We start from the raw sequence: 13,182 nt of genomic DNA, 5'->3' as shown, positions 1-13,182 counted from the left end.
GATTACACTGAAGGTTAAAATTCGAATCGGAATGTAGCACCTGAAAACGTAATGTTATGTTTATTAAAAACCGTTTCACGGGAAATCACGGAAATAACGCTAACTTTGAGTTTTATCAAATTATATATCTTTTTCTGAACGCGTCGACTTACTTGATCTTACTTGCTTACTTGACTTATTTGATTATTTTTCAACATCACTTATGGGAAAATTTATCGCGTTGAAATAACAGTGCTTCAGTTATATTATTGAATTCTGTTCGCAAAATGAAATTAATAATTCATTCAATTCAAGAGACCTTTTTTAATAAGTCAGGCACTTTTAACGAAGACTTTGACATACACAATTTTAGTATGATCAAAGAAAAAATCAAGATCAAGCTAATATGAACATTGATTAGAGGATTTACTAGCAAAGAACAACGGCAAAAACGATGCAAATTATTGCTCATTTTTTTGTTCAGCCACTACGACCGCGAATATTTCTTGATATAACATGGGCAATCAAATATTGACAGTGATATCAAGTGATATTTGCTTCGTGCAATGCCTACTTAAAATAAAAAAAGTAATTTTTGTAGTGGGTCTGACCAGATTCATGTGTTATTATATAAATCTTCCTTAAAGCGAAATAAACGAGAAAAAAAATTAAAAGCAGCTAACACCTTCTTTTATTCAATAAATAATTATTCTACGTTAAAAAAAAACTCCGACTTTAAGAGAGACTCCCTGAAATCGTCGATTTTGCAATAAAATCTTTCGAATTGCAAATTACGTACCGTCGTGCGGGGCTTCTTTTGACACCCTAATAAAGCAATAAAAAAAACTTTTTGCAAGTTTCTCAACTTCATTTATTGGTAACTCCCATTATAGTAAATCGAACTCAATAATTTTTATTTACATATAACGAGGATAAGTATGCAACATTCACGAATCATTTCATTTGAACCCCTCATATTAGACAAAACGTAGCGTCAACACCTACCCCCTCATAAAAGCGTAATGCAGTAAGCAAATTTACTTAACCCCGTAAAGACCCGATACGGAACTTTTTTTTTTTTGAAAATGGTCGTTCTCAGCACTGCACAGTGCACAATGTTTTATTTTGCTGATTTTGTGCTCAAAATTAATACCGTCCTCAAATTTGATTTGAGTGATATACTTTATTTGGAGAAGTTTTTTTGTATGTTATTGCGCTTATTTCAGAATGGACGATTTAGTGATTAATTCACCTAGAAGTGATATGAAAAATTTATTTTTTTAGGACAGTGAGGTAGACACTCAGTGTCTTCAAGAAAGTTGTAGCAAATATTTCTGCTAGCAACTTTGTCGAAGGCGTAAAATTTCTATCGCTTATGTTAAAAAATATATAAACAGTTATATATACAAAGTTCACTCAAATCATAATTTTTAATATAACTTTTTTCCTGAATTTTATACATATTGAAGACATAAATTCAACAAAATTATTAACCAAACAAAAATACATATTTTTGCTGAACATTGGATCTAGCTATAGTTCAAAATAAAAAAGTTATTCAACCATTAACGGTTTTTCAAAGGTTAATTTAACTTTAAATTAAAAAAAAATTTAAAAAAAATTGAAATATTTCCTCAGTAAAGTCGCGGGAGGAATAAAAGGAACACAGTTTCTTCGGATCCAATGGTAACGGAGGCTGGCCAAAACTTAACACGAAAGAATTGACTGAGGATGCCAAAACTCTTCTTATTCAATTTAAACTAGACAGTGAAGAGAAGACAGCGAAAATTAAAATTGAATCATTGATGATTGATTCACTGTATATGACGCCATGTGTTAAACTGTGACTAAAAATTCATATTTTTCTTTATAACTCTTTCCCATGATTTTCTATATTTTTATATCCTTCTTCAAAATTGTACGATTTTCATGGGTTTATATTTTTGCAAAACGCTATATTTTTGTAAACGCTATATTCAGAAATAACAAAGTTATTTGAAAAAGTACGAATTTTCATGCCAAAGAATATATTTATTAAAACAATCGAAAAGATTCCATTAGACGAATGATTTTTATATTTTTGAAAGAAGAATAAACGTGTTTTCAGAATATTAAATAGTTATCTGCGTATTTTTGCGTACGAACGAGTAAATTAATATTGAACTAACACTTGAAAAATCGTTAATGGTTGAATAACGTTTGTATTTCGAACTATAGCTAGATCCAGTGTTCAGCAAAAATATGTATTTTTGTTTGGCCAATAACTTCGTAGAAGACATGAAACTTTCTACATGTTTCAGGAAAAAGTTATATGTATTACAAATTATGATTTGAGTGAACTTTGTATTTAAAACTTTTTATATCTTTTTTCACATAAGCGATAGAAATTCGACACCTTCGACAAAGTTGCTAGCAGAACTATTTGCATCTCACTGTCCTGCAAAAATAAATTTTTCATATCACTTCTAGGTGAACTAATCACTAAATCGTCCATTCTGAATAAAGTGCAATAACATACAAAGAAACTTCTCCAAATAAAGTATATCTCTAAAATCAAATTTGAGGACGCAATTAATTTTGAGCACGAAATCAGCAAAATAAAACACTGTGCAGTGGGGCGACATCGTACAAAGGCTGGCCAAGCAAAAAAAGTTTCGATAAATGCGACAGAAACACGGTATTTACATAATTTTGGGGTGCTGAACACGAACTTGGCATCAATTTTTTATTTGGGGCCGTCCATAAAGCACGTAAACCAATTTTTAATAATTTTTCGACACTTTTCTCCTAGTATTATATGATCTTTAACCACGAACAAGCGCTCTGCTAACTGAAAAAGATTACGTAGTTTTTGAGCGACCCCTCAAATAAACCAATTTTTTGTAAAATATCAATGATTTTTTACTAAAATTAAAAAACAACATAGGTAATTTAAACTAACTACAAATCAAAACAATCATCATCTTCCTTTTCTTTTACTTCATCTTTATAACTGTGTTCAGATTCATCATCAGCTCTCCCTAATTCAACAATTGTTTTCTTCAATAGAAATATGACTTCATCTGGAAGTTTTTTACAATTACTTTTCACCTCCTCAAAATAGGTGTAAACTACTGGATCTGTGGAAAAAATAAGATGATTGTATTTATCATCATTAGTATTTTTTCGGCTATTTTTGCGCGTGAAATTTTCTCGGGCATATTTAGTTATTAAGTTGCTCTTCTCTTGAGCCTCTTCGATCATCCATCCTATAGATAGTATTGCGGTTTGATGGATATTGCAGACCTGAAACATCGATTTGAACTACCCGATTTTTTTTCTTGGTGGCTTCATACTGTGTTTTGAACCCAGATTTCGTCAGCGCTTGAATCACAGCCGATATGAGATATAAATCATGCACTCAAAACAACGTATCTAATCATGAAACGAAGATATTCCGTAATTCAAGCAATTTTCGTTTACGTTCAATGTTTGCATTTTTTCAATGATGTTAAATATTGTAGCTTTACAAGCAAAACAGCGTTAAGCAGAAGTTGTATTTGTTGTAATTGACGCATTTTCATCAATCATTAAAAGAAAATAAATTTTCAATAATAAGTTTTGTGATTTTTATACTTTATCCTTGATGGATTAATGTCAATTTCGTAAATTTTCTATACTGGAGTATTATGGTTTGAATAAATTGAATTCTATATAAAATTTCATGTTTAATAAATCACATTAAAAAATCTGCTATCGCATTTCTCACTGAAACGACAATTTGCGCAGTTTTGCGCTAAAACAGACAGTATGCTCTTGAAAGCTTATGTTTTTAGCTAAATTTTGGATGTAAACACAACCGTGACATCCGCAACATAGCTTTCAAGCTAATATTCTATAAAAAAGAACTATTTTTATTAACTTTTCTAGTGTCAGGCCTACTACGATCAAATTTTACAATATTTAATGAAAGAGATTTGTTTTGCACAGTATTTCGAACAACTTTTTCTTTGACACCACAAAGATCCAAGCTATCATTGAAGCTGTACAGCGTTTCGAAGAAATACTTTCTTTTAAATTTTGTCAAAAAATGTCAATATGCCAAGCTTCGAAAAGTCATAAAAAATCAGATTTCATGATATTGCGCTCAAATTTTGGATTTAAGCACGTGAATGTTATAGTAAGAAAAAAAAAAAAATATTATGAAACAGCTTACGTAAAAAAGGTTACCTAACATGATTAAATACATGGAACAAGTGATACGTATGAAAATTCTCACAACTTTCTCAATCTGTTTGAAAAAGTAGAAAAAACACAGATACATTTGCGTCTCACGGAAACGGAGAGGGGTCCAGAGGGGTTGCATCTTTACCAAAACTTAGAGCAACTATTCCCCTTAAATAATATTCCAAGCTTTCCCAAATCGACCGTGCCAGTGCTGAAAACGACAATTTTCAAAAAAAAAAGTTCCGTCCCGGGTCTTTACGGGTTACTAAAAATGATCGAGTCTCTCCAGAGATTTTCTGTTAGGTACCGCTGATCTTACCTACCACCCTCTCCTAAGTAACAAATCGTAAGTTACGATTCGTAACACTCATGGATAACCCCCTCCCTCCTATAAGTGTTGTGTAATTCAGGGATGTCGTTTTCGTAAAAATCTAGACAAAAGTCGAAAAAGTCTCCAACATAGTTCTGGTTAGGTCATGCTTATCCTCACATACTTGCAGGTCCTTTTCGAATTGTCTATGTTTCATGCCCGTAGAGGACTACCGGCCTTACAAGCGCACATGGTGCATCTGATACAAGGACGAAGATTAACAGGTTTCAAGGTTGTAGAGTACGTATTAGGCATGAATTTCAACTACAATACGCCTTAGTATTTCCCTGCTGTAACTATTGTCTGACGTACCAATGATCCGAGGTACACAAATTCGTCCACCACAGCTTCGTATACTGTTCAGAAACCGCTTGGAACATCGTTCTGACATGGTCCACGTCGTCAGCAATACATATCAACTGGCGATTTTATTGAAGATTGTGCCACGCATCTAAAAGGCGCATTCAATAACACCTTCTAGCACTATATTAAACAGAAGGTAGAAAAGACCATCGTCTTGCGTGTTTCGAACGGGTGATAGCGCACCTTGAAATCGATGAATAGGTGGTACGTTGGGACTTGATATTCGTGACACTTTTGAAGGATCTGCCGTAGCGTGAAGATTTGCTCCATTGTCGATCGCCTATTTCCAGATGGCACTTTTTTGGTCGGTCAACCTGCCGAGCATCCAATCCGTGAGTCACGACAGCCGTGTCGAGATTGAGGGAGAGGTTAGGGTTATGAATGAGGAACTCATCGTGATCGCTAACTCCCTAAATGTGAGCAAGGCACCGGGACCGGATGGAATCCCTAACCTGGCAATTAGGCTGGCGATTGAAACGGCCTCCGGGCAGATTCGGGCAGTCATGCAGAGGTGCCTGGATAACTGCCTCTTCCCGGAGAGGTCGAAGCAGCAGAGTTTGGTCTTACTGTCGAAAGCTGGGAAACCGCCAGGGGACCCATTGGCGTACATGCCTATCTGCCTGCTGGGCACTGCTTGAGAGGATTATTCTCAACAGACTGGTGAGGTACACGAAGGGTGTAAACGGTCTGGCAAGTAACCAGTTCGGTTTCCGGGAGGGCAGATCCACGCTGGATGCTATTCTCTTCGTCACCAGGACGGCGGAGGTAGCACTACAGCGCAAGAGAAGGGGCATATGATATTGCACAATCGTTACGCTTGACGTGAACAATTCGTTTAATAGCGCCAGTTAGGACTCCAAAGCGTTTGCGCTCGGAAGCATTCATGTACCGTTGTCGCTGTACAAGATTCTGGAAAATTACTTCCTGAACCGAGTACTTGTTTACAACACGGAGGGAGGTCAGAAGATCGTCCCAATTACCGCAGGAGTTCCGCAAGGTTATATCCTGGGACCGGTGTTGTGGAATGTCATGTATAACGGGGTGTTGAAACTTAAGTTCCCTGTAGGAGTTGTGATTGTCGGCTTTGCAGACGACATAACGCTAGAGGTCTACGGGGAGTCGATCGAGGAGCTCGAGTTGACGGCCGCGCACTGTATACGCAAGGTCGAAGACTGGATGCACCCCAGGAAACTGGTGCTAGCGCACCATAAGACGGAGGTCACGGTTGTGAATAACCGCAAATCAGAGCAAAAGGCGGTGGTCAGGGTTGGAGATCACCTCAAAGCGATCTTTGAAGCTCTTGGGGGTTATGGTTGACGATAAGCTCACATATAAGAGTCACGTCAACTATGCTTGCAAGAGGCCTTCAACGGCTGTTACTACCTAGAATGATGTCGAATAGCTCAGCGGTGAACGGCAGCAAGCTTTACCTTGCCAGCGTGGTTTCGTCCATACTTAGGTATTGAGGCCCAGTGTTGTCGCTAGCGCTAGCGCTATGTACTAACAGTTATCGTGGTAAACTGGAAAGTACCTACAGGCTACTTTCGGACGTAGAGTCCAAAAAGGATGTAGAATGCTTCGACCAACGTGACACAAGGGACATGCGAGGTACCAGAAGATCACTAACGATGATTAGATGGCAGCAGAAATTGTCCAGTTCCACGAAAGGTAGATGGACGCACACACCTATTCCGGTGGTATCCGGGTGGGTCGGGAGACACCATAGAGAGGTTAACTTTCACCTGACACAGATCCTGTCTGGTCATGGCTGCTTCAGGCAGTACCTATACAGGCTCGGGCATGCGGGGTCCCCCATGTGTCCCGAGTGCGTGGTTGCGGAAGAGACCGCTGGGTATATCTTCTTCGTATGTCTTCGTTTTGCGCGTGCACGGAGCGACATGATGTTAGTGAGCGGGCCAGACACTACTCCGGACAACCTAGTTCAGAGGATGTGTGAAGACCCGAACATCTGGAGGGCGGTTTGTGCAGCCGCCTCTCAAATAGTCCTAGAGTTGCAAAGCAGGTGACAGGTTGACAGTGTTGGCTAACTGCCAGTCTGCTGTATAGTTAGCTAATTAGCTAAGAGAGTTGATAGAGTCAGGAGGCTGCACAAAGCGTAAAAGCCGCTCTCCGAAGCAGTACTTAACGGTCGATCCGAAGTATCATGGGCTGGAGACTGGAGGATTTTTATTGGGTCAAACCTCACACTACCTGAGGTTGGTCTCTCACGTGTTTGGGAGTAAATCTTTCCTCTACTTGAAACAAAAAAAAATGACGGCACTTTTTGTCTCAGAAAAGATGGGTCTGATGCAGTCTCCGCTTCTGTTGTTATCGCATCACGTTTCGACGAGAAGAGTTACATTCCTCATTTCGTTCAAAGAAAGCGGCAATTGTAGCGCATCGAGAGTTACCGTGATTGGTCTCGTCGTTTTAGAGACGGTAATTTTGATATTGACGACTATGAAGATGACGTGTTGAAAAATTCTTAAAGCCTTTGAAGCTGTTGAATTGGAGTAATTGCTCGATTGGAGATCGAAATCGACTTCAATTGAGGCAATTGGAGCCATCATTGGAGATCGAAATCGACTTTAATTGAGGCAATTTAGCTGAGTACTAAGTGAAAAACAGCCACAGAAAGTTTTTTACTCCATGACAACGCTCTGCCACATACTGCCTAAGTCGTTAACTCTTACATAGAAATGCTCAAATAAGAAGTCGTAACACACCCACTATATTTCCTAGATATTGCACCATCCAATTCTTACTTGTTCCGTTCGATGGTACTTGTCTGTTCAGCAGTTCATCTCATAGGATGACATCGAAAAGATGGTTGATTCGTGGATAGCCTCAAAAGACGAACACTTTTATCCTAATTTCTAAATTTTTTGGGAGAAAGTCTTATGTAACTCTGTCTTTAGTCTTGTATATAGCATCGCAATTTGCGGATCATAATTGTTGACATCATACAATATCATTTATTGGAATTGTTTAGTAAAATATCGAAACAATTACATTAGTTGAAATTATTCAGCTAATTTCGCTTCCTTCACCACAAAACGAACCAGAAAACCATAGCGTTTGCTCATCTAAAAGCGTCTTTGTGTTTGTTTCCCAAGAGCGAGGGCATGAGTGAACTATACTTTGCATAACAAATTTACGCCAACTAATGTACTGCGCTTTTGCTCCACTTCCCCTTTTACACCCCAGTTCGGGATGCTGGCCAGGTTCTGCAATCGAGTTTGGCAAGGAACAAACGACATTCGCTCTCCTAGCAAACGAGAATATCATCGGCTTTAAGTGTATAACACTAACCGGTAGATTTTCGGTATGATATATAATGACGTTTTAATGTTTACCGTGAGACGGGCGGTGGCACTTGGATGCTGGATTGCACATTTTCTCGTTTCACACTTGCGCTCCACCGGGTCTGTTGCTTTGAGGGCTCCTCCAGATAAAATGCGCTCTCCGCTCCTTCGAGTGCGATTGCATGACAGATAGGCGACGAGGAACGGCACCCAGTGCGAAAGTCGTCTCATGGGAAATAAATCTATCCTGGAGTGTGGATTTATGCTCCGGTAGCCGGTTATCATTAATAATTTTATATAAATTAAGATTCTGTGCGGGGCGGTGTTCGAGTGTGACAGACCATAAATTAAATGTACATTATGCGAAACTTATGTTTGGAGATAGTAGGTAATGGATGTGTACTGCATTGCATTCTCGATTTCAAATAGGTCATCGATGTATAACAATCTGTTTCTTTCGGTTGGTGTAGAAACAAATCACTTAGTCAGGTTTCGTTGGAACCAGATGCACGCAGTAAGGAAGCAATATTTTCGATAACTCTCGGCACGTCTGTACTCAAGACAACTCAAACCTAAAGTAGCGCTACAACTTTCCTGCACTGATTAATTTTGTTCTTCGGTTTTGCACAATCTTGCAAAAATTAGTTGGCTTCATACCAAAAGCTTACTTCCAAGCACATATTAGTGTGGTTGTATGTTTCTCATACACTCATAAACAAGCTTCAGTATATCTGAAATGTAACAGAGTTCAATATCTTATTTTATGGTTCCCGGCACTACGTCTGGCTTCAGCATTTTGAATTGAATTTCTTCGGCAATCACCAATGAATGCATTTTCCCGGGCGTTCCAACACATCGCAAATCATGAATAGAAAGGTAAAACCCACATTGCCAACCGGAACCCATTACGACTAATTGCAATCTTCCATTGGTCGGATCGACCGATAAACTTCTCGATTCTGATAACGGCGGCCAAGGACTGTACAAACACTCAACAGCTGCTGCCATCCGATTGCGGCAATATCCAAACACTAACCGTAGCACTGCCTCCTTCTGGCTGCTGTAGGTGTGGCATTCCGTAGTTCCCGGGCTAGAGTAAGTTTTTTGGCAGCATCAAGATCGTCAATAGGAAATAATTGCCAAAGTTCAACTGGCAACGATTGGAAAACGAGCACCTTTTCAACAATTACGTGACATTCGACTTCGACAGACTGCGCTCGTACACATCTTAACGGCTGTTCGACTTTTGCGCCACGTTCGGCTGGCTCGTCATAGGCAGGCGGCAGCTACCGGCAAGTTAGAAGCTACGCAAGCCATAACTAATTTCGTTTTCCCACCCGGGGTAAACCGACCGACCGAAGGCCGACACAGAGAAAAGTGCTCAGGCATTTATTTCGGTTTCGACTAGATGTTCTAAATTCCACCGCCCGATTCCGGCGGTTTACGGTTCGCCCCTGGAAGTACACTTGCCTTCAACTCGCAACAGATAATAATTTCTGCACTGCCGTAAATCCTTCCACTGGGCTTGTTATTTCTTCAAAGTGGTGTTGCTGGAAAGATTTGGTCGGAGTTGCATATGGCGAAGTTTTCCAGCTAAAATCAGTACGAAACATGGCCGTTAGAATGGTTCACATCACATGTCTAGCGTACAAACATAGCGGGGAAGATGGTCAAGGTTGCCAGTAGCATATTTCTTCGCTACAAAATATTCGGTAAATTTGAACCAAACTATGGCCGTGTCTTAAAGAACTACGCTTCGAAGAACTAGAGCTATGGATAAAATAGCTGGTTTGTTACCCAGCTTTCGCATCATTCCCTGCTGATGCTTTTGAAATATAATAGGGGTATTCACATCGAGCTCGTAAACAAATACCCAGCCGTAAAAATACTCACCTCCATTGACGAGTAATGAAAGATACACAGTTTACGGCTGGGTATTCGTATACAAGCTCGATGTGAAGACCCCTAATAAAATTTTTGTCTGATAATTGGACTGCATCAAGCAAGAAAAAGTTTGTTCTTATTGTTTCGGAGCTGGTTTTTAATAATTCATTAACCTATTAACCAACTATCAAATATAAGCGAGTTTCAATCCTGCTACCAAGGCCATGTTGTTTTAACATTTATAGACATTTGAACGCAATATTAAGTGACAACCAAATATATATCCCAAATCAACAAACTACACACAGAAACATCTCCCAGATTTTTAGTTGTTAAGTTACTTTAGCAAGTAAGGCACCAGATATAATTGGCGCCGTTTAACATTAATTTGTATTTGTATCCTGTCAAATAGATGATAGTTGAAGAAAAAACCTAAATTAATCCACCTAGCGGTCAGACTCAGCCTTTCTCATTCAAACTTATTATTTGTAAAAATAGATTTACATAAATGCTTAAATCCAATAAATGTTTATCCACTCTTTGGGTTCTAAAATATTGATGTTGTGATTAAAGTATAAAATATGAAATTTGACGTAATGTTAGTGCTTAAGAAATAGCGAAATAAAAGCAATGACTCTTAATTTCGAACAATTTAATCACGAGCGATGCCGTGAACGTTCAGATAGTACGATACCACATTTAAATCATGTTGAGGCCATATATATTGATCGAAGCAGGTAAAGTGTTGAATAGTCTTTGAATTTCTGTTCTTTCTAAAACTTTTAAACAGCATATCAAATGGTTATGAAGTTTGTTATTTGTAAGTTTGATAGATGACTCATTTGTATGACACTAGTTATGTTCAAATAAGTCGTGTAGTACTTGAGATAATAGACTTTCGTTGTTCTACAAATTAAAACATTACGCTTGCTTAAGCTTGATTACAATCAAATAAAAAGGTATCAAATAAAACGTATGGGGCAGCCAAACTTTGAAACCACGTGTTCAATTATAATTCATCAGTTAACCCTTAACTAGCCCGTTCATCTGATATCAATATTGTTCAAATCGGTTGTGTAGTTTCTAAGAGAATGAAGTTTCGTGATTTTCACATTTCGATACATTACAGACGAAGTTACAGTCCGATTACTGCAAAATTCAATAGGGAGTTATGAGGTAGGTAGACCTTTCATTTGATACTAATTCTGTGGAAATCGGGTCAACCATCTCTGAGAAATATGAGTGAGTCCAAGTAAGTTGTCTTGGAATATGTTTCTTTTCATAGCTGGATTTCACATTTTTAAACATAACAGGCAAAGTAATAATCCGTTTGAAAAAAAAATCATTAGGGTCTTATGGGGCAACAATAACTTTCATATGACACTAATTTTATAAAAATCGGGCCAGCCATCTCTGAGAAACATGAGTGAGATTAAATAGTCTCCAGAACACGTTTCTTTCCACAACTCCTGAACCACATGTTCAATCTTCATAAAATTCAAAAGTTAGGGGTTTTATGGTAGCCCGTTCATTTGAAACTAATTTTAATCAAATCAGATGTGTGGTTTCTGAGATATTGATGTTCCGTGATTTTTACACTTTGATACATAACCTCTAAACTAGAAATCAGATTACAATAAAATTCAATAGGGTCTTATAGGGCAACTAGACCTTTCATTTGCAATTAATTTCATTGAAATCTGTTCGGTCAGACCATCTCTGTGAATAGTGAGTGCGAAAGAAGGTGCACATACACACGTACACACCCACACACAAACATATACACCTATACATGCTTATATGCAAAAAATGCTCGATTCGTCTAACTGAGTCGAGTAGTATATGACATTCGGCCATTTGGATCACTTTTCTACCTTTTAATTAGCCAGTGATCGTTAGGAGGAAGTCAATATGTTAACTTTCATTATGTGATTTCACATTTTCATGAACAACGGACAAAGTTACAATCCGATTGCAATGAAATTCAATAGCAACCTATGGGGCAACTAGACCTTTCATTTGACACTAATTTTGTGAAAATCGGTTCAGCCATCTCTGAGAAAAATGAGTGAGTTTAAACAACCTCAGGATAACTTTTCTTTACATAACTTTTGAACCATATGTTCAATCATTACGAAATTCAAAGTTAAGGGTTCTGGAGACAGCCCGATCATTTGAAACCAATTTTATTAAAATCGGTTGTGTGGTTTCTGAGATATTGATGTTTCGTGATTTTTACATTTTGATACATAACCTCTAAACAAAAAATCCGATTACAATGAAATTCAATAGCAACCTATGGCGCAACTAGACCTTTCATTTGCAATTAATTTTATGAAAATCGGTCCAGCCATCTCTAAGAAAAATGAGTGAGAAAAAAAAGTTGCACATACACACACACACACACACACACACACACACACACACAGTTCGTCGATAGAAGTTGAGTGGTATATGACATTCGGCCATTGGGACCACTTTTATACCTTTGGTTTTTCCAGTGATTGCTATACCTTTCTAGGAGAAAGGCAAAAACATCTCCCAGATAATCAAAAATCATATGAAAATTATATATTTATATCTATAATTACGCGAACCATTTTGGCACGTATATCGCCTTCACTTTGGTACTTATAAGCTTATATAGAACGTCTTTATCAGATTGCACAAAGGTACTTATATTTCATCATAAGTTGAAACATACGGGCAAATTGTTGGCTGGACTCTCATTCGCAGCTGAATCTACACACAACAACATCTATCAACATAAAAAAATGTTGAAATTTCGTGCTATTTTTTGCCGGTTTCGGAAATCCGATTGCAAAGGCTAAGTTGAGGGACTTGTAATACCTCATAGCGGCGGAGCAAATAACGACCGGTCGGAATCAAGAACAGTGCTTTTTCGATTTTATCACGTTCAAAAAAAAAATTGTTAAATCCGTGAATTTAGCGAAATAATAAAAATTGGATTTTTTTTTGTGTTGGATTCTATTGAAATTGATAATAGTTTGAACAAAATTACGCACTTTCAAAGTTTTATGAAATAAATTTTAAAGACACAAATGAATAAACAAA

Source organism: Wyeomyia smithii, chromosome 3 (assembly GCF_029784165.1).
Source record: "Wyeomyia smithii strain HCP4-BCI-WySm-NY-G18 chromosome 3, ASM2978416v1, whole genome shotgun sequence".
Classification (NCBI taxonomy): Eukaryota; Metazoa; Arthropoda; class Insecta; order Diptera; family Culicidae; genus Wyeomyia; species Wyeomyia smithii.
Note: the sequence above shows the minus strand (reverse complement) of the source record.